Source organism: Hylobates moloch, unplaced genomic scaffold (assembly GCF_009828535.3).
Source record: "Hylobates moloch isolate HMO894 unplaced genomic scaffold, HMol_V3 SCAFFOLD_1, whole genome shotgun sequence".
Taxonomy (NCBI): Eukaryota; Metazoa; Chordata; class Mammalia; order Primates; family Hylobatidae; genus Hylobates; species Hylobates moloch.
In genome coordinates this window covers 210470715-210492944 of record NW_026652276.1, presented here as the reverse complement: position 1 = coordinate 210492944, position 22230 = coordinate 210470715, and the positions used below count along the sequence as shown (strand labels likewise).

The 22230-nt window shown below is 43.4% G+C and overlaps 1 protein-coding gene across 4 annotated transcripts in view; it reads right to left on the bottom strand.

Moving 5' to 3' along the window:
- NRF1 (nuclear respiratory factor 1) overlaps positions 1-15839 on the bottom strand; it is a 143132-nt gene extending 127293 nt beyond the window's left edge. For 2 of the 4 annotated variants that reach the window (XM_058426662.1, XM_058426654.1), the window contains exon 1: positions 5-3928. The gene's annotated coding sequence lies outside the window, so the exon portion shown is untranslated. Of the gene's footprint in view, positions 1-4; positions 3929-15699 lie in introns of those variants that run through there. The other 2 variants (XM_032761720.2, XM_032761719.2) reach the window with 2 other exon arrangements.
- Positions 15840-22230: the final 6391 nt, after the last annotated feature.

The following is a 22230-nucleotide window of genomic DNA, read 5'->3' as shown; positions in this document are numbered from 1 at the left end:
GTACCTGTAGTCCCAGCTGCTGGGGAAACTAAGGTGGGAGGACTGCTTCAGCAGGGGAGGCTGAGGCTGCAGTGAGCCGAGACTGTGCTACTGCACTCCAGCCTGAGCAACAGAGGGAGATCCTGTCTCAAAAAATTAATTAATTAATTAATTAATTAATTAACAAAAGCACTTTCTGGAGAACCATATGCATATATGCTATCATTTGTGTTTTAAAAAGGGAAGGACACAAACACACAATTTCTGCTTAGCCTACCTGGAAGAATATGCAAGAAACTGGTAGCAGTGGTGCTTTCCAGAAAGGGAAACTGGGAAACCCACTTTTCACTGTATTCCTTTTAACCATGTGCATGTAATACTTATTAGAAACCACACTAACCTAGTTAGTTTGAATATTTTAAAAATACCACTTCACCTATTTCTCTAGTCTTTTATATCAAATACAAATTCCAAAATACTAGTAGATATGAAAATCATTAGATGTACATTTGTTACTTTAGCAATGGATACACATCTCACACTTGACAGAAGCATCAAAGGCAAGCTGTCCATCAACCTGAAGGTGATCAGCCATTGATTACCTGAAGGAGTACCTGATTTCCTGATTACAGAAGGAGAATCAAGATGCATCCATCTGCCCAACATAATTGGTGTAGTTGCTACTTCTTCTCCTTTTTGTATTCATTAGAGCATTTAAGAAATCTGGTAGCACCAAAGTAGGTAAGTTTAAATGCTCCTTTAAGTCACCCAGTAACATTAAATTCAGCATTCATTCAGCTCCTACTATGCACTACGCAGTATGACTTAATGTAACACTTGTAACACACAATGTAATATGTTAGAGGGTGCCCTTGCATCCAAACACTTTATCCAATATAAGTTCAATCACCAATGACAAAGATTTGGAGGTTTTAACCAATTCTAAGTTTAATAAGCCAATCGTATGATGTGGCTACAGATAAACCTAATTGAAACTTAGACTACCTCACAGTTGGCTAAATGGTGTCCAGAATGCAAAAAAATCGAAGCCACTGTAGTCTGTACTTATCAGACCAGCCCTACAACTCGTGCTGGGTTCTAGGCCACACAGGATACTCAGGTACTCTGACAGTAGTGCTGTAGTAGTGTATGTCGAAGGCAACATTGAATGAGTTAGCTACCATGTGCCAAGTATTTAATATGAATTTTCCTTATATCTTCACAAATCAATAATAAAGGCATTATTGTCCCTGTCTTAAAATTAAGGCAATTCAGCCAGGGATGGTGGCTCATGCCTGTAATCCCAGCACTGTGGGAAGCCAAGGTGGCAGGATCACTTGAAGCCAGGTGTTTGAGACCAGCCTGGCCAACACAGGAAGACTCTGTCTCTAAAACAAAAATTAAAACATGGGGCCAGGCGTGGTGACTCATGCCTGTAATCCCAGCACTCTGGGAGGCTGAGGCGGGCGGATCACGAGGTCAGAAGATCAAGACCATCCTGGCTAACACGGTGAAACCCCATCTCTACTAAAAATACCAAAAAATTAGCCAGGCATGGTGGCAAGCACCCAAGGTCCCAGCTACTCGGGAGGCTGAGGCAGGAGAATGGCGTGAACCCGGGAGGCGGAGCTTGCAGTGAGCCGAGATCGCACCACTGCACTCCAGCCTGGGCAAAAGAGTGAGACTCCGTTTCAAAAAAAATAAAAATAAAAAATTAAAACATTAGCTAGGCATGGTGGCATATGCCTGTAGTCCCAGCTACTCAGGAGGCTAAGACAGGAAGATTGCCCGAGCCCAGGAGTTTAAGGCAACAGTGAGCCATGACTGAGTCACTGCACTCCAGTTGGGGAGACAGAGAGAGACTGTTTCTAAAAAACTAATAAATTTAAAAATAAATAAAATTAAGATGATTCAGACTCAGAAAGGTTAAGTAACATGCTCAAGGTTGCAAATTTAGTAAGTGACACTAACAGAATTTAAGCCCAGAGCTCCTATAGTGGGTTGAACAGTGGCTCGCTCTCAAAAAGATATGTTCACATGCTTACCATTGGCACCTGTGAATACTACCTCATTTGAACAAAGCATCCTTAGAGATGTAACTAAGGATCTTGAGATCATCCTGAAATATCTAGGTGGGTCTTAAATTCAGTGACAAGTGTCCTTTTAAGAGGGAAGCAGATAGAGATTACATGGAGAGGAGACAATGAGACCATGGAGGCAGAAACTAGAGTGACGTAGCCACAAGTCAAGGAACGCCACCAAAGGCTGGAAGAGTCCCCCAGAGTCTCCTGAGGGAGCGCCGCCCTGTGAACACCTTGATTCCAGACTCCTGGCCGCCAGAACTGTGAGAGAATACATTTCTGTTTCTCGAAACCACTAAGTTTGTGGTTTTATGGCAGCCCCAGGAAACGAATGCAGTCCACAAACTCTCTCTCTCCAGCATTCCCTATTGCCTTCCCAAGGTTGAAGGATCTAGGGATATGTAAACTAAAATAGGGACGACTCGGACAATAAAATGAAAACTATACTTGCTTTTGCAAGCCCTAGAGAACAGAGTAAAATCAGTAGGTAAAAATTTTAGGGATACCACTTGGGAGGCTGAGGCAGGAGGATCCCTTCAGCACAGGAGTCTGACAGCAGCCTGGGCAACACAGAGACCTTGTCTCCAAAAAAAAAAGAAAAAAGAAAAGAAAAGAAAAAAAGGTCCAGGGAGAAATTTCAGTTGGAAAAACTTTCCTACCATCCAAATATCTTAAAGACTAACCAGACTTTTGGTAGGTGGTTCCGTTTCCTATCACTGGATGTGTTCAAGGAGAGACTGAAGACTTTTAGCTTTGGAGAGCAGAGCTGTCTTAGATGATTTAGAATCTCTTCCCATCCTGAGTTCCTAAAATTATAAAATGTTAGATAGTACCACAAAAGCCTAAGTAAAGTAAAATATTACAAATGAGTTTTGCCAGGTTTCTACAATCATTCAAATAAATACTGCTCGTTATGTGTCAGGCACTGTGCTTGGTAATGAACACCAAGACAGTATCTACTCTCACGAAGCTTACAATCTGGTGGAACAGACATATATCAAGCAATATGCAAACAAATGTAAAATTATATATATGACCACCTATGATGAAGGAAAAATGCAAAAAAGAGAGACATCAGGTAAATCTTCCCTAAAGAAATGATGTTTGAGCAGAGATCTGATGGATTTAGTCATCCTTTGGTATCTGGGGGTGAATCAAAATCCACAGATGCTCATGTCCGTTTCAGCTGGGCCTCCACATCCACAGGTTCTGTATTCTCAGATGGAAAATACCATACCATTTGGCTACAAAATGGATTTCTTCAGAATGAAAGCAATCACTGTGGTGGATTCTCAAGTGAGAATTAGCTCTTGCTTTCATACCTTTCAGATACAGAAGTTTAAGAGAGAAAAAGTTTGTACTTTTTATTCTCAGATTCTCTACCTCCCGCTATGTCTGGAAGATAGTGATTGAAGAATCTTGTGAAGCATACATTCTAAAAGTTCTTCTTTTGGAAAAGATCCTAATCTTTCAAAGTAGAAGGGAAGAGAATAAACAAGTCGGACTTTGTCATCGTCACCTCTACAGGCTTTACTAAGAGAAAAAATGACATTACTTTAGATACTAAATGCAGTCACTAAGAAACTATTTACTCTAGATTTGCTTTCCATTTTGTATAAAAAATAAAAACAAAAACAAATCAGTTACCAGACGGATTGAAAACAGAATTAAATGAGTAGGCAGGAAAATTGGGTTACACTACTAGCTCTAAATAGGATTCCACCATATAAAATTTTTAAGAAAGATACCTTTGAGAAAGTTCCAGTTATTCTTTACACAGAATTAGAATTATATATATCACATATTTCACCGAGTGTATGAGTTGGATTACATAGCATTTTGAGTATTTATATTTTATGTATATAAAATCTTCTGAACTCCCTAGAGATAATGCAAAAAAACACAAAAAAACACAAAAAAACACAAAAAACCAGGTATTTTTAACACTACTGTATTATACTATTGCTACTACTAATACTTCATGTGCTGACAACTGGAGTAACTCAGAAGGTCCCAGGGTAAAATAAAAGACCAATGCTATCTTGAGACACTTCAGAAACCAATCTGCAAATAGAAATCTTAGCTCAGGAAGTATCATGGCAGAGTCAAGAAAAAGCAAGTTAATATGTGAACGAAATCGAGGTTAACCCAGGATTTAGCTTTCATTCTGCACTAAGTAAGCTTTCATGGGCAAGCCCTTACACCCTTACTCCAAGTTACCCTTACTTCAGCAAAACCATAAAGAGTATGAAATGGTAAGCATTTCCTCAACAAATATGTATTAGGAGAGAAAATTTAAAAATATCTTTTACGTTTCATTAAAACAAATGGATCTGTAACTGTCTCATTAAGAATGTTTCAAGGTAAAAATAAATTGATAGTGTGAATATGTATTGTGTATATCCATGTGTGCTTAGACAAATATCTAAACCAGCTGGTTGCAGTGGCTCAAGCTGGTAATCCCAGCACTTTGGGAGGCCAAGGTGGGTGGATCACCTGAGGTCAGGAGTTCGAAACTAGCCTAGCTAACATGGTGAAATCCTGTCTCAACTAAAAATGCAAAAATCAGCTGGGCAGAGTGGCGGGCACCTGTAATCCCAGCTAGTCAGGAGGCTGCGGTGGAAGAATCGCTTGAACCTGGGAGCCAGAGGTTGCAGTGAGCCAAGATTGTGCCACTGCACTCCAGTCTGGGCAACAGAGCAAGATGCTGTCTCCAAAAAAAAAAAGAAAAACATCTAAACTATGCATATTAAAATATCTTTGTATTGTAGAATTATTTTTAATTTTCTTCTGTTTTTCTACAATGAACACGACATAGCTTTCTCCATTAAGAGAAAAATATATTTATTGTTTAACATGTAACACGGACTCAGAATTGATTTTGGAAGAAATTTTAATTTAGAAGAAAACTGAAATATCATTTCTGTCCCCATTTTTCAAATGGGGAAAAAGCCCAGTAAAGATAAGTAACTTGCCTATCCAAAATCTGACAGTGAAGTCATTAGGGCCATAATTGTGTTATCTGTATTTATGTTTATTTTTTTCTGCTCGTAAAAGCTAATGCATTTTCATTAAGGATAACTTGAAAAACAATGGAAGGTACAAGAAAGAAAATGAAAATCACCTATAAGCTTATAGACCAAAGATAACCACTAATGGGGGGTATTTTTCTTCTAAATTTTTCACTACAAATACATTTCGGCCGGTCGCGGTGGCTCACACCTGTAATCCCAGCACTTTGGGAGACTGAGGCGGGCAGATCACGAGGTCATGAGTTCGAGACCAGCCTGACCAACATGGTGAAACCCTGTCTCTACTAAAAATACAAAAATTAGCCCAGCGTGGTGGGGGGTGCCTGTAATCCCAGCTACTCAGGAGGCTGAGGCAGGATAATCACTTGAACCCGAGAGGCGGAAGTTACAGTGAGCCAAGATCATGCCACTGCACTCCAGCCTGGGCGACAGAGCGAGACAGTCTCTCAAAAAAAAAAAAAAAAAAATTTTTTCTATGGAGAAAAACTTTTAAAATAATAGAGCCAAAAATTAAACAAGACAACAATTTTAACAGTCACATTACCACATAATTCTGGTAATATATCAGAATTACTTCTTCTTTAGACTTAGCACCTACAGCTAGTTTTGGGGTAAGAGACTAGTTCTATGATGGTATTCCATGATGTGTTCTTACTTAGCAAATCTTGGCTAGTTCTTTGATTTGTGGGCTATTTTTACATGGAAAATCTGTTACCAAAAATTTTATTTCATAATTGTTTAATGAAAGAAAGAACCAAAAAAAAGTTCCCAAAGGAAAAGACAAAATACTCCATTCTATCTGGGCCCTCTTTGGAGATTTACTGAATGTAAAGATCATCCAGAAACACAAGCTAATTACAAATCACGTAACACAAGTTTAAGATTACCCAACATATTTATTCATATCATTCTTGTATTTACCAAGACTACTGGTAAAATAAATAAAAGTTGTAGACCCTCTCCCCAGAAAAATCACAAATTAATCCCAAGTGGCATTAATTTACTTTGAGGGTGGCAAGCAAAAGTTTGGATATCACTGCCCCAGAAACTAAGGCCTAACTGACAAAACTGCCTCCTAATCTAATTTCAAAGATGCAAAGATTAGCAGAAGGAAGGAAAAATTACCAATTATCTAAAATTTCAGAAAGAAGTATTTTAGAAATCAAGTAAGATCTAGTGAACACATAATGTGCTTGAATTTCTTAATTTTATTCACGACTTCAGAAATGTGAATGCCGGCCAGGCGCAGTGGCTCACGCTTGTAATCCCAGCACTTTGGGAGGCCGAGGCGGGCGGATCACGAGGTCAGGAGATCGAGACCACGGTGAAACCCCGTCTCTACTAAAAATACAAAAAATTAGCCGGGCCTGGTGGCGGGCACCTGTAGTCCCAGCTACTCGGAGAGGCTGAGGCAGGAGAATGGCGTGAACCCGGGAGGCGGAGCTTGCAGTGAGCCGAGATTGCGCCACTGCACTCCAGCCTGGGTGACAGAGCGAGACTCCGTCTCAAAAAAAAAAAAAAAAGAAATGTGAATGCCAGCAATTTCTTAGCATTAAACCATCCTGGATCTCAAAGTATTCCATAATCGTCATATTTCAGAAAGACGCTACAAAAATCATCAACGGTATCATGGTCAGAAAAAATTTGCAAGGAGAAAATAAATGTCTTGCCCATATCACTAGACTGAAATATTTGTGCATTTAAAATTTTTTCCAAAGTATAAGCAACACCTAACTTAAAAATGAATTTTTTCTGACAGATGAGCCAGCTTGGTAGAAAAATTTATTTCTAACAAGCAGAATCTATCAATTTGTTTTCTTTCAAAACACTTTCCCTTTAAAACAACAGTAATTTGGGCCCAGTGCGGTGGCTCACACCTGTAATTCCAGCACTTTGGGAGGCCAAGGCGGGCAGATCACAAGGTCAGGAGTTCAAGACCAGCCTGTCCAATATGGTGAAATCCCATCTCTACTAAAAATAAAAAATTAGCTGGACATGGTGGCAGGCACCTGTAATCCCAGCTACTTGGGAGGCTGAGGCAGAAGAATCACTTGAACCCAGGAGGTGGAGGTTGCAGTGAGCCAAGATCATGCCACTGCACTCCAGTCTGGGCAACAGAGCAAAAAAAAAACAAACAAAAAAAAAAACGTGATTTGATTCCCCTACCCCACAAAGCCTACTGTATCTACAGTGCATGAATAAACATATACGAAGTGTCAGTCCTAGAGTATAAAAAAAAAACAAGCAATCCAGAGACTTGACAAAATTCTGAAATTGGTTAAGCTTTGCTTTGGCATTCCTCCTACCTTCCTTCTGGTGCTCCCACTCCCATTTCTAAGAAGTTCCTCGTATCTTTCCAAAGTTCTTCACCTGAGATACCTACTCAAGATTTCTTTCCCTTGATCTATCTCACTTGTTGAGATAACCGATTTCAGCCAACACACACAACCAACACTTGATTTAATCATTAACATTTAGTAAAGGCCCTTGACTTTAGTGTGTGTCAACAGCCCCCTTGAAAATCTCATAGATGCTGTGGACCCTCTCCCCAGAAAAATCACACATGCACTCACACATACCTTTTCATACAATTTTAAGGGATTCAGGGTCACGCAGCCAAAATATATGAACCCCAGAACCAGAAAACCCCAGGTTAAAAACCTCCATACTTAAAATATTAATATCATAAAACCTCAAAACTCTGCAAGAGGTATTTGTATTTTAAGTCACTGCCAACTCAAATGAAATCTCCAATTCTCAGAATTTAAGACAATGTAAAAAAGGCAAAAAAAAAACCCCAAACAATATGGAGATTTTTAGGCAGACTTGCCATTGGGGTTCATCTCCCAAAGCATTTAAGCTGCAACTCTCGTTGCAGAGAGACATGCAGGAACAGGACCTATTTCTAAGCATGGGTCTTCTACTAAGTTAGATTCTGTAGGCCCTACCCCTGAATTTAATAATGCTCTAGAAATCTATTCTGTCTAAACTATCAAGGTTCCTAGCAAAACAATACATATATATATATGTATGCCAAGTCCAGTTTTTATCCCAATGAACTTTTTTTTTTTTTTTTAATAGATACAAAGTCTTGCTATGTTGCTCAGGCTGGTCTTGAAGTGCCGGGTTCAAGCAATCCTATGGCATTGTCCTCTAAACCAATGAACTCTGTGGTATTTCACATGGCTAACTTCCCTGTCAGTATTCACTTAATCCCTCTCTTCAGCTTCTTCAACCCTATAATCTTATCTGTTTAGCCATTCTTTCTCAACTTACTTCATAGATTTCTATTCTTCTACTTGACCCTCAGATGTAGATGCTCTCCAAGTTTGCCCTTAGTTTTTTTCTTCACTCCTGATACGGTTAAGCATTCCTAATCCAAAAATTTAAAATCTGAAATGCTCCAAAATCTGAAACTTTCTGAGTGTTGACATGATGCCACAAGTGGAAAATTCCACACCTGACCTCAGGTGACATGTTGCAGTCAGAACGGAATCAAAACTTTGTTTCCTGCACAAAATTATTTAAAATATTGTACAAAACTGCATCCAGGTTGTAAGATGTATATGAAACGCAAATGAATTTCAAGTTTAGATTTGGGCCCTATCTCCAGGGTCTCTCATTATGTGTATACCAACATTACAAAGTCAAAAAAAAAAACTCCACAACACTTCTGGTCCTAAGCATTTTGGATAAAGGATACTCAATCTGTACTATTTTCTCTTTCTTTTTTATAGACAGGGTCTTACTCTGACACCCAAGCTGGAGTGCAGTGGCCCTATCATGGCTTGCTACAGCCTCAAACTCCTGGGCTCAAGTCATCCTCCAGCCTCAGCCTCCCGAGTAGCTGAGACCACAGGTGGCTACCACTATACCTGACAAATTTTTAAATTTTTTGTAGAGACAGGGTCTCACTACATTGCCCAGACTGGTTTTGAACTCCTGGCCTCAAGCGATCCTCTGCCTTGGCCTCCTAAAGTGTTAGGATTACAGATGTGAGGCACCATGCCTGGCTTTCTGCAGTTTCTATATGGCATTATACTGATGAATGCAAATCCCCTAATTGATCCCAATGCCCCCCTGAGCTCCAGCCCAAATACCCAGGTATTTACTTGACCTTTCTTGATTCCCAGATATCTAAACACATCTGGAATCATACTCTATTACCTTCCTCCTCAGATTCTGTTCTTCCTATACATTCCCTATCTTAAAGGCATCATCATCACCCAATAACCACACTATAATCTTTAACTCCCCTGTACTCAATTGTCACCCAAATCTGACAACTGTGAAGTAAAAGTTATCCCCAGAATCTATGTCCTTTTACACCACAATTCAATACTCTCACCAGTCTCTAGTCCAATCTTTACATGTCATCTTTCTAAAAACCAGAGTGAACCAAACTTCTTATGGTCCCTAAATGCCTACAGAATAAAGTTCACACTCACGAGCATGGAATTACAAACTCTTCCCAATACGACCACAACCTTATCAGTTTCACTTTCCACTATTCTCCAAGTGGAGCAAAATCCACTTGCTAGTTCTCAAATCAGACTACTGATGCCCTTCCTCTCAGCCCCTCTTCTCCATCAGTAATGCAGCTACTCCCCCTTCCAAGTCCTACTCAAACTTCCCCTACATGAAAAGTCTTCCCTAACCTCACTTTTCTCTGTGTATCATTCTCCTCTCCCTAGAAGGAATTTCTTCCTCCTCCTATAATCCCATACCACTCTTTGTTTGCTCTATTTTGGTTCTCTAGAAGTTGTAACATAGCAGGTTGAGCCCATACCTTTCTGCTCTACAAGACAAGGCCCAAGATTTGTTACTCCAGCACCTAGCACATGCCCAGAATGTGGTATATCTTTAATCATCGTCGGGTGAATGAGTGGCAAAACTCCAAAGTGAGAATACACTTAAGGAGGTTATTTCTCAATGGAGAGAATGCTTCACTCTCCTTTGAACATAAAACAAGAATCAGGTCCCTTAGTCCCCAACTCCCCATTTCTAGTCCACTGCTCAAATAGTTTTAAGCAATGTTTCATGGGGACATTTCCTCATTTCCCCTTGTTCTTTGTAGGTTTAGCTGCCAGCCTAACCACATTAGCATTCAGTAGCAGCAACAAAACGGACTCTTAAAGTTCTAAAAAGCAAAAACTGTACAATTACCAACAGTAAAATACATGCTCTTTTTTTAAAAACTGTCTTAATATATATGCATACAAAGCTCATTCTTCATGAAGATTCAGAAAATGGCTTGGCATAGTTTATCCCAACAGGCACCACTTAAAGAGTTCTTAAGAAAATGTCCACTTAAGCTATCAGCCAAACTTTTCACATTTGTAACCACAGAAATCAGCATGCATGAATTAATCGAAATACTATGCATACTAAACAATGCGATTACTATAGTCTAAATCACCAAACTGATAACCCATACAAAAGTAGCTCTTACAAATTTTTTTGAGAATATTTCCTCTAAAAAATTCCAGTGATCATTCTAACCTATAAAACTAGATTATTTTACTAGTATCATCTTCTCTTTCCCCCTCTTCTCCCCACCAACACTCCCTCCAACACACACACACACACACACACATACACTTCTCCTTAAGAGAAACGGCTTCCTCAAGAAATTATCTGATGGTTCAGTAGCAGTTGGAGTTTTACACAAACTATGTTGTGATTGGGCAAGGCAGACTACCAGATCTGTAGATTCAGTAGACCATTCCTTACTGTCAGATTATCTTCTAAGTGACTGCTCTTAGAGAAACAACACAGATTTGCCTCAAGAGATTACAAATGTGGTAGGCCTACCTTAACAGCAACTAGTTTTTTTTTTGTTAAGAAACAGGGTCGCACTGTCGCCCAGGCAGGAACACAATGGCATGATTATGCTCACTGCAACCTCAAACTCCTAAGTTCAAGTGATCCTCCTGCCTCAGCCTCCTGAGTAGCTCAAACTATAGGCATATGCCACCATACCCAGCTAGTTTTTCGTTTTTTTGTTTCTTTTTAATATTCTGTAAAGACAGGATCTCGCTACATTGCCCAGGCTGGTCTAGAATTCCTAGCCTCAAGCAATCCTCCTGCCTTGGCCTCCCAAAGTGCTAGGATTATAGGCATGAACCACCATGACCAGCCATTGTTTTCTAATATACTAGAACATCTCTGTGAAGTTTTATTTCTAGCGCTTCTTTGGGTCATAGAAAATTTACTTGGTATCACATAAATGTTCACATTTTAAAACATTTTAGGCCTAAAGACCACAACATGATGAAGCCTTAGATGTTTTGCTAACTACACTGCATTAAGTCGGGCTGAAAATACATTAGCCTAATTCTGAAGTGCACTTTTGAAAAAAAAAAAAAAATATATATATATATATATGTGTATGTGTGTATATATATATATTCTAAGGTATAAGCAATCCACTTATTTTTCTTGAGCAGTCAAAAATTCATTTCCCAAGTTTTGTCCATATTGCATTAAAATAACTTCAAACAAAGCATTGTTGTTGCTCGAGGATTAAATGTTTCCAATAGCTCAATATGGTTTTAATCTTCTGGAAACACCTGAAATTGATTTGTTTCACCTCCTTTTACTATTTATCTTCCAGTCTGTTTACCTTAGTAGAAAACTGATGGATAAAAGTACTAACTGAAAACCCAAGAAAGTGGGTAATTCACCCTCTAGTTAATAAGGAAGGAAATATATGATACACAAGGCACAAAAATTAACATGTATCTTGAGACTCAAAAAACATTGGACTTCGTCTAAATAAAATGTTTCTAAAATAACTTAACAAGTGGGTTCCTTTTTCATTGCTGTTTTACTAAGCATTCATGGAAAATTATATTTGGGTAAGCTCAGGCTGAAAACACTAGCTTTAGCTATCAAGGAAAACATGAAACATAAAGAAAATGTATTTTAGTATAGAACATTTTCTGAAATGTTTTTTACAAAATCAAAGATTGGCATTTTAAGATTGATTTTCCAAATACTCTATATATACATATTAGTTAAGTATCACACATAGTCACACACAAACATCTAAATTCAGATATCCCATTTCCTGGATGATTACCGGCCCAGAAAGGGCGCATCTAAACTCTTGAGGTTAAAGCAGACATTTGTGAAATTCAACAGCCCAGGGAGTTTCCCCCTCACCCTCCAATTTTTCACAGTGGCACTGTGTGAATGAATAAGCCTGCTTCGGCATGAAGCAACGGGCTTGTCTAAAGACATCTGACAAAAGCTGAATGTATACATTAACTTCCTGTTGAGGTAGGACTGTAGACTGTTTCTAAAGACTGACAGTTCATAGTCCCTCCAGAAACCAAAAACTCAGCACGCCTTTTCAAATACTCACGGAAAAATTTCAATTTCAGTAATTACTGTTCATCGTTATTATTCCTCAACTTTACTGAATGCCTTATTCCATACAAGAAAAGGCATAAAAATTTAATCCCAGACCACAGGAGCTTAAATTTCCCTTAAAACAAGTCACTCATTCGTTGTTATTTCACATAAAATGCTTCTAAAGACAACCCAGAGATTTGGTTGAACCTACAGTGTGCAGGCAATGCAAATTCAGGTATTTAAATCATGGGAAGTTGGCCTTCGGTTCCCTAACAAAATTAGACAAGTGCCTAATTATGGTTTAATAAAACAAAAAACTTACAATTTGGGGTTCTAATGACATACACAGGAATTCAGAAGGAAACCTGAAATCCTTTCTCCTTTAAACCCTTCTATATCTGGACAAGGGCCCTCATTATCTTCTACTTCTATAGTTCCTTCTCTTAACACAGGAGCTAAATTTCCTTGAAACATGTTATGAAGCCACTGCCAGCATGGTGGCACTTGCCTATAGTCTCAGCTACTGGGGAGGCTGAGGTGGGTGCATTCCTCGAGCCCAGGAGTTCAAGGCCAGCTTAGGCAACATAGGCAACATAGCAAGATCCCCATCTCTAACTTAAAAAAAAAAAAAAATTATATATATGTATGTACACACACACATATACATAAATACATATTTTTATAAGAAAATTATTGGGCCGGGGGCATTGGCTCACGCCTATAATCCCAGCACTTTGGGAGGCCAAGGCTAGCAGATCACCTTAGGCCAGAAGTTCGAGACCAGCCTGGCCAACATGGCAAAACCCCGTCTCTACTAAAAATACAAAAATTAGCCAGGCATGGTGGCCCACGCCTGTAATCCCAGCTACTCGGGAGGCTGAAGCAGGAAAATCGCTTGAACCCAGGAGGCGGATGTTGCGGTGAGCTGAGATCGCACCACTGCACTCCAGCCTGGGTGACAGAGTGAGATTCCGTCTAAGAAAAGAAAAAGAAAAAGAGAACTATTTCCACAAAAATTCCCGACTTGGGGATAAGAAATTTTCTTTGTTACAAGAGACTATGACCACTGACTACTAAGCAAAAAGTCATTTTCCCTCCCACATGTTGAGTTTGAGACTGTGTGAGGAAATTAAAGGACTTCAAATAAGGATTGGCCAAAAGATTAGGTAAAGAGTCTTTGTTTTTGTTTTTTTTTTTTTTTAGACGAAGTCTTGCTCTTGTCCCCCAGGCTGCAGTGCAATGGCGCGATCTCGATCTCAGCTCACTGCAACTTCTGCCTCCCAGGTTCAAGCGATTCTCTTGCCTCGGCAGCCCCCGCCCCTCCCAGTAGCTGGGATTACAGGCGCCTGCAACCACGCCCGGCTAATTTTTGTATTTTTAATGGAGATGGGCTTTCACCATGTTAGCCAGGCTGGTCTCGAACTCCTGACCTCAGGTGATCCACCCGCCTCGGCTTCCCAAAGTGCTGGGATTACAGGTGTGAGCCACTGCGCCCAGCCGTAAAGAGCTTTCTTAATCTGATTGTTGTTTTTTTGGTCATAGGCCCTGTTGAAAGCCACTAAGTCCTATCAAAAGAAAAAAAAGCCTCTTGACACAAAAAAATTCTGCCCACAATTAAGGATCCAAGTTAAGAGTAAATATTCTACATTGCATGTGATAATTATGTCTGCTTTCGGACTCATAAAATAAGGAAATTACACTCAGATGCACGGAGAGAACTAGCCATATTTTCACTGTCTTACGGGGTAACCTGTCAAGTACTGTCAAACACAATTTTAGGGATTCGGGATACTAATGAATCAAACACACACACACACAAACAGCATCTCCAAGACTCCAGCACCCCCCTTTCCCAACTACTTACTGGTCAAGCCCAAAGGAAAAATAATTTTTTAAAAGGCTGGGCTGAGATGGAATGGGAAAAAGGATCACTGTGAGCACAGATGTCCCGGGACAAAAGCTCTGCCCAACACTGCCCAAGCTGACAGGCTCACTCACGCTACCTTTCTCCTTATGCGTCTCTCAACACGCGGTCTCTGAACACTTAAGAAAATGTGAATTTTGCTCTGACCACATAAAGAATTCAGCACGATTGACACCAGCTCTAAAATAGGCAATTAATATATTCTAATCTAATGCTTAAGAATGGAGAGCAGGCAACAGCTCCTCCAACCGGTTGGAGCAGATATCACTGGAAGCCCCCCAAGCATTAAGATTTTTAAACAACTTCAAGTTCTGGTGGGCACAGCCAAATACACTGCAGAAACTTTGGGACCAGCAGCCACGACACAACAGGTGAGAGAGGCAGCAGACATCATTGCACGATGGAGTGCACAACATTCAATGACAAACCCGAAAAGGTCTGAGGATATGGGAAAATACCATGCACACGGCCATCTCAGAGCCCCTGTCTTTCCAGTGGCAAAAGGTTCGGTTCCTTCGGAGGGGCGTGCCACTCCCCCTCTCCCTCACCCAGGGGACCACCACCCCAGGCACAGGAAGAACTGCGGCCCCTCCGCGGGCACATCTCAGCTGGGGAAGAAAACACAATGTCGCTCCTTATTTCTGCGTACAAAAGGAATTTGCGCCCTCCTCCTCGAACTGCCGCCCCGGCCACCTCCTAACTTGCAAGAAGGTGGGCAACGCGCCATATTCCAGCGTCCCCCAGTCTACCTGGGTAACAAGCCCACGCCACCCCGGCAGGAGGGAAGCTTCGGAGGTCGCCCAAAGAGCCAGCCTCCTCTCCCGCAGGAGACAGCGGCTCCCGCGCCCCAGCCCGGCCCCACTGCGCCGCCCGCCCGCGGACGAGAGCCGGGAAAGGCCGAGGGGGCGAGCCGAGAGCCGCGGCTCCGGTCCCGCGCAGCCCGCCCACCTCCCGCACCCGGGCCCGGCGCACTCTTCCGCGCCTCCTGCTCCCGAGCTGCGGGAAGGCCGGGCCCGGGTTCCACAGCGGGGAGAAGGCCGCGGCCCCGAGAGCCCCAGGCGGCGGGGGAGGCCGGAACCCTGGGGCTCTCGGGAGGGCAGCGCCTCCCTCCCGAGCCCGCCAGGACGCCTGGGGCCTAGTGCGGCCTGCGCATCCTCGGGGTGGCGGTTTGGCTGGGCCGGGCCGAATCCGGCGGGGGCCCAGGCCCGGAGCCGGGGGCGGCAGGGTGCCGGCTGCGGGGCGGGCCGGCCGGCCGGCGGGCGGGCGGCGTGTTGCGGCTGCGCCGGGGCTGAAATAGCTGGAGATTGCGCGGTAGGGCACTCACCTCAGAGCGGCTGCGCTACCGTGGGCCTGCGCCGTGGAGACTGCGACCGCGCCGGCTCCTCGCAGCCTCCTGCCACCAGCGGCAATGGCGAGCGCTGCCGCTTCTGCCGCCGCCGCCGCCGCCGAGGAGGGGGAGGGGAGGGAGAGGGCACGCACGCGACGCACGGCCCGGCTTCCCCGCCCGGCCGCCGCCATGATGAGGAGGTCGGCTCGGCTGTTCTGCCGGCAGGCCGCGGAGAGGGCTCGCGGCTAGGGCTCCGGCCTCTCCCGCCGCCGCCTCGCGTGCACGGAGCGCTTCAGAGGTTTGGAGGGGGCCGGAACCTCAAAAGCAACTGGATTAGCACAACGCGGACGCCCCGGAGAAGCGGCGCAAGCGGGCCCAAAATGGTTGCTGATCAGACGAGTGGCATCTCTCGCCCCCCTACCGCGGGAATTGGGACCTCCAGACTGTGCCCGGGGGATCGGCAAGTGGTTCCCCTCTGGTTTTTTCGGCGCTGCCTTCCCAGTGGTATCCTCACTCTCTCTCTTTGAAGTGACCTCTGCTTTCCTATCTCTAACTCTTCCCAGATATTTGAAAGCAAAAGTTTTTGTACAAAGCAACATATGAATGTATTCAGCCATTCGATCGTTCGGCGAACCTTTCTAGGGGTCTCGTGCTGTGCCAGATATTGTTCTGAGTGCGCTGAAGATGCACCTGTTAGCAAGACAAAGTCCTGGCTCCCACGGAGCTTATTCGAAGCAATAGGGACCCCCAACCAGGTGCCTGAGAAGTAGGGAGGGGTGGACAGTGGAAAAACAACCTAACAGTGGAGACACACGAGGGGTCTTGTTTTACTTTTAGAAACGGGGGTGGGTGGTCTCCCTACGTTGCCCAGGCTGGTCTCGAACTCCTGGGCCCAAGCGATCCTCCCGACTCAGCCTCCCAAAGTACTGGTATTACGGGCCACCATGCCCGGCAGTGGGGTCGTTTTTGTTGTTTTTTTTAGTGTCGTCAGGAGACTCCCTCCATCAGAATTACTCAGGCTGATTGTTTTGAGTCCTGGGACCCAGTTGGTATCCAGAATCTTGGCTTGTTAGCCTAGGAACCTGCATTTTCACATCCCCATCTCCACACCCCAGGTGATTCTTATGCACATAATAATGTGAAAAGCATTGCATTAGAGAATTGCTAAAGGGTGTCAGAAAACGGATTAACAAAATCAGGAAGCTTTAATTTTCAAGATTCTATTAACCTCAAAATTCAACATATCCAAAAATTGGATGTCTTTTTCTCCAGTGTTTTCTAGGAGAGTGCCAACACCAGCCACCCAGGTGCTCAAGCCAGAAACCTGGAAATGATCCATTGCTCCTTCCTCTCTCTCTGGAGTCTCCATGTTAAATTAGATGTGTTTGTTTGTGAGACAGATTCTCACTCTGTTACCTAGGCTGGAGGGCAGTGGTGCAGTCATTGTTCACTGCAGCCTCGACCTCTCTGGGCTCAAGGATCCTCCCACCTCAGCCTCCCCAGTCAGTAGCTGGGACTACAGGTGCCCACCACCACGCCCGGCTAATTTTTGTATTTTTAGTAGAGATGCGGTTTCGTCTTGTTGGCCCGGGCTGGTCTCGAACTCCTAGGCTCAAGTGATCTGCCTGCCTTCACCTCCCAAAGTGCTGGGATTACAGCCGTGAGCCACTGCACCCAGCCCCAATTAGATTTTTAAAATTATTGTTCCCTGTCAATTCTTACTCTGGTTCAGGCTACTGTCATCTCTCCTAGAGACACTACAGTAGACTCCTCTTGGTCTCCCTGCAACGGAAATTGCCCTCTCCAAATCCACTACAGCTTGAATCGTCTTTCAAGAAAGAAAATCATGTCGTTTCCCTGTTTAAGACTCTTAAAAACATCTGATTAACACGTAGGTTAAAGTCTAAAATTCTTTGAGGTGGCCACAGGGCCATTGGTGATCTCATCCATGTTGCCATCTCTGACCTCATCTGCCACAGATATTTCTCAGGCTACATTCAAAACTGGGAAGCTCTCAGGTCATTTAAGCCTGGAAGTTGTGCCACCTCACAACTGTTGCAAGGGCTGTTCCCTTTGCCCATAACTTCATTTCTCTCTACTCCATCTATGCACTTAACTTGAATCCTCACCTGAATAATTCCTACTATTCTTTCAGATCCCAACATTAATACCATCGCCTCCAGGCAGCATTTTTTCATCTCCCAAGATTGGGTGCATTAGACCCTTTGTCATCACACCCAGTACTTATTCCCTACGTTTTTTGAGCGTTCACGATGTGTCAGGCCCTAGTGTAAGCCTTATGCACATTATCTTCTTTCTCATTTAATTATCAAGTAGAGCCCACAAGGTAGGTACTACCTTTTTTTTTTTTTTTAACTTTTGAGACAGGGTCTCACTGTGTCTCCCAGACTGGAGTACAGTGGCACAAACGCAGCTCACTGCAGTCTCAACCTCCTGGGCTCAAGCGATCCTCCCATCTCAGCCTCCTGAGTAGCTGGGACCACAGGCAGATGCCACCATACCCAGCTATTGTTTTTTTTTTTTGAGACGGACGATCTCGGCTCACTGCAACCTCCACCTCCTGGGTTCAAGTGATTTTCCTGCCTCAGCCTCCTAAGTAGCTGGGGTCACAGGTGCACGCCACCACACCCAGCTAATTTTGTATTTTTAGTGGATACGGGGTTTCACCATGTTGGCCGGGCTGGTCTCGAACTCCTGACCTCAGGTGATCTGCCCACCTCAGCCTCCCAAATGCTGGGATTACAGGTGTGAGTCAGCATGCCTAGCCCTAATTTTTTTTAGTTTTTATAGAGACAGGGTCTCGCCATGTTGCCCAGGCTGGTCTCGAACTCCTGGGCTCAAGCCGTTCTCCTGCCTTAGCCTCCTAAAGTGCAGGGATTACAGGTGTGCAACTGTGCCCGGCCTGGGTAGGTACTAATATTATCCCATTTTACAGATGAAGAAACAAGGACATGTAGGGGTTACTTGCCCAAACCCAGACAATAAGCTAGATCTGAAAGTCATCAGCCTGACCTCAGAGTTGTACTTTTAACCATTATCAGGGTCTCAGGCCAGTACCCACTGATGAAACACATAAGTAACTTAGTGGGTCATGACCAACATCTCATTAAAGAAATAGAAAATGTCAGAAAACATCAAACTTAGTAAGGCTCTTGTTTTGTGAAACTTGTCAGATTCTCTAGTATGATAAATACTAAATCTTACAAACATTGAAAATACAAAATTAAACAAAATATTACCAAGGTTAACACAAAAGTATGAATACTGCAGATCTGATTTATTTTACCATCCTCATCTTTAATGCTGAACCTTCTTAGGATTAAATGACATTTACCATCCCAAGCAAATTGAAGTTACTGACCCAAACAGACTGGGCTTACCTTTGCAGGAGAACAGGGGAGGCTGTGTTTTGGCCAGAGATTTTTGGCTAAGAGTCAAGACACAGAGATTCTTCTGCTACCACTGTGAACACATCGAGTCCCTTTCACATAGATGCTATTTCCACAGGGGTCTCCCCACACCCTACCCTACAGATTAGATTCCGGTGATGCCTTATTTCATTCTTGTTGGATCTATTGCTTTGGTTATGAAGTAGGTGAAATTCTGGTAACCTCACCCAGGTTCCTTCCCCTCTTGATTAGATCCAGCCAATCTATTCACTGGATGATTAAATTTGGCGTTCATTTTCTGTGCTTTCCCTATTTGCTACTATCCTAAAGTCATTCTAATGACCAAAAAAGGTACCTTGAGCCAGACTGTAGAGGGTTCTAATGGCCTCCTTAGAAATTGTGTTTTTTTGGGGTTTTTTTGTTTTTTTTTTTTTTTTTTTGAGATGAGGTTTTGCTCTTGTTGCCCAGGCTGGAATGCAATGGTGCGATCTCGGCTCACTGCAACCTCTGCCTCCCAGGTTCAAGCGATTCTCCTGCCTCAGCCTCTCAAATAGCTGGGACTACAGGCATGCGCCACCACGCCTGGCTAATTTTGTATTTTTAGTAGAGACGGGGTTTCACCTTGTTGCCCAGGCTGGTCTTGAACCCCCTACCTCAGGTGATCCACCCACCTCGGCCTCCCAAAGTTCTGGGATTACAGGCCTGAGCCACCACGCCTGCCGAGGAATTAGTTCTTAGGCAATAGATAGTTGACAATTTTGAGCAAAGCACTAAGGTCATAGCAGTGTAGATTCACCAGGGAGTGAGTTGAGCTTCTGGTCTCTAGAGGGCGCTCAAGGCTTCTCCCTCCCCACCCTCTTCCTTCCCTACAAGGTGGAGGTAGGACGGTGAAGAAATTTCATCTCCCCACCACCAAACACACACAAAGGAAGAAAATCTTACTAAAACTGGAGAATATGGAATAACATTTTCTTGGGATGGAGCCCTTAAAAGATAACACGTTCAACAAAAAGGTGCCGCGTCTTTCCCATTCTTCAACATACTCTGTGTGGTAACAAGGGCTGCCCTTGCCCTTCTCAGAGGCAGCCCAGCCAGCTTGCTCTCTTTCCCTCTCCCACAAGGTAGCCAGGCCCTAAGGCTATGGCCCACAGAAAAAGTCTTAGCAAGGCCCCGGCTTGGGGCAAAGAGGCTGTGGATTTGTCTTTCTCTCTAGTTTTTCTGGTTAGTGTGCCTCTATCCCACTCGGAAGAAAAGTTCCAAGACTCATATTTGGGCATTGATGTGGGGAGGATAGACAGAGATGACCAGAATCCAGCCTATCTTTCCTGACTTCTGCATTGTGGTTCATATCCAGCTAATAATAAAGTGCTTCTTTCCCTGGTGTGTCATTGCACATGTACTCCCCACACTCCTGATCAGTAGAGATGGCTGGCCAAGACAGGATTCAGACATTCCCACATCCCCAACCAAATATCCTCTCCATACCATCTTATTAATCAGTCCTTGAACAATTTCCTAAACTCCCTGACAGGTTGGAGATAGCTGGAAGAAATGAAAAGAAGAAGACCAACAAAGGCGATAAAGAAAAATTCAACACTGCTTGATAACTGATGAGATAGTGAAGGACTAGGAGGGCAAAGGTCAGAAGTAACTCCAGGTGTTCAAGAACTAAATGCTGAAGAGATGTTAGTGTCGTTGACAGTCTTCTAATGGGAAGTGAATTTCAATAGAAAGAGGATGTGTTTGGTTTCAGACAGATCGAGTGACTGGTGACAACAGGAAAGCCACGTGTTTGGAGCAGATTACTCGGTACAGTCAGCAGGTGGAATGGAAGTGAAGAAGGCCCAGCAGAGCATCAGACCTGAGTGCAAACTGTGATGGTGTTGGTGGAATAGAGGGAAGGGAGAGATTTGAGAGACATTGGGAAGAAAGGTTTTGGTTTTTGAGACAGTCTTGCCCTGTCATCCAGGCTGGAGTGCAGTGGCATAATCTTGGCTCACAGCAACCTCCACCTCCCAGGTTCAAGCAATTATCATGCCTCAGCCCCCTAAGTAGCTGGAATTACAGGTGAGTGCCACCACATTCAGCTAACTTTTTTATTTTTAGTAGAGACAGTGTTTCACCATGTTGGCCAGGCTGGTCTCAAACTCCTGACCTCAGGTGATCCACTTGCCTCAGCCTCCCAAAGTGCCAGGATTACAGGTGTGAGCCACCATGCCCAGCCACCAGAAGTTTAATCAAGGCTCAGAGACTGATTCCATTTTGAGTGTTTGAGTGAGTTTTCTATTAACTGTCTCATACTTGGCTAATAGCTTTGGACAGTTGCTCTTTTTAAAATGAGATCATTCAATTATTGCATTTATTTATTCAACAAATACCTCATAACAGTCATCTTTGGGTATGACTCATTAGTCAACAGAGTCTCCCTTCTGTAGAAACTGCCTCATTCACAGAGATGACCTCCACCAGCCATGCCTATATTTGAGACCCTCTCTCTCTTTACCCCCTATTGCTGAGTGATTCATGCGTGGTCACCTGACCCAGGCGGTGCCAAGTTTATTCTCTGTCTTGGGAATTTAGAATGTTTGTTTGGCTAAGACACAGAAACTGGAAGCTGGAGCTGATGATGGAGCTGATCACGCTAATGATGGAGCTACGGAGATAAGATGCATGAACACCACTGAGGTCCCCAAGATTGCCATATTCCTGCAGTGTTTTCTCGCCACAGATGGTTGGTCCAGAAGCAGATTCCTCTTTCTCTCTCTCTATGCCCTTCGGTGTGTGTGTACTTGAGCTACAACTTACCCAACTTTGGAAGCTGTAGGCAGAGGCAATTTTCCACTAAATGAAGTGAGAAACAGAAAGTCCATCATTAGTGAGAGAGGAGCAAGGCAGATGCACACAGAGAAGCAGATAGAGGGGAAGCGGGCGGGAGTTCCTGGAGTCCCCACAGTGCTCTAGTTTCTGATTCTCTTCCTAAGACCCTCAGGATTCCTGCCTTTGGGTTTCTTAAGTTCCTGAATAGCTCCTGATTGTCTTTGCCTTTTTTACTGAAAGTCCTTTGAGCATGGTTTCAGGTGAGTAGACACTCCTAACCTAAAGAGCTGTAACAAATGTA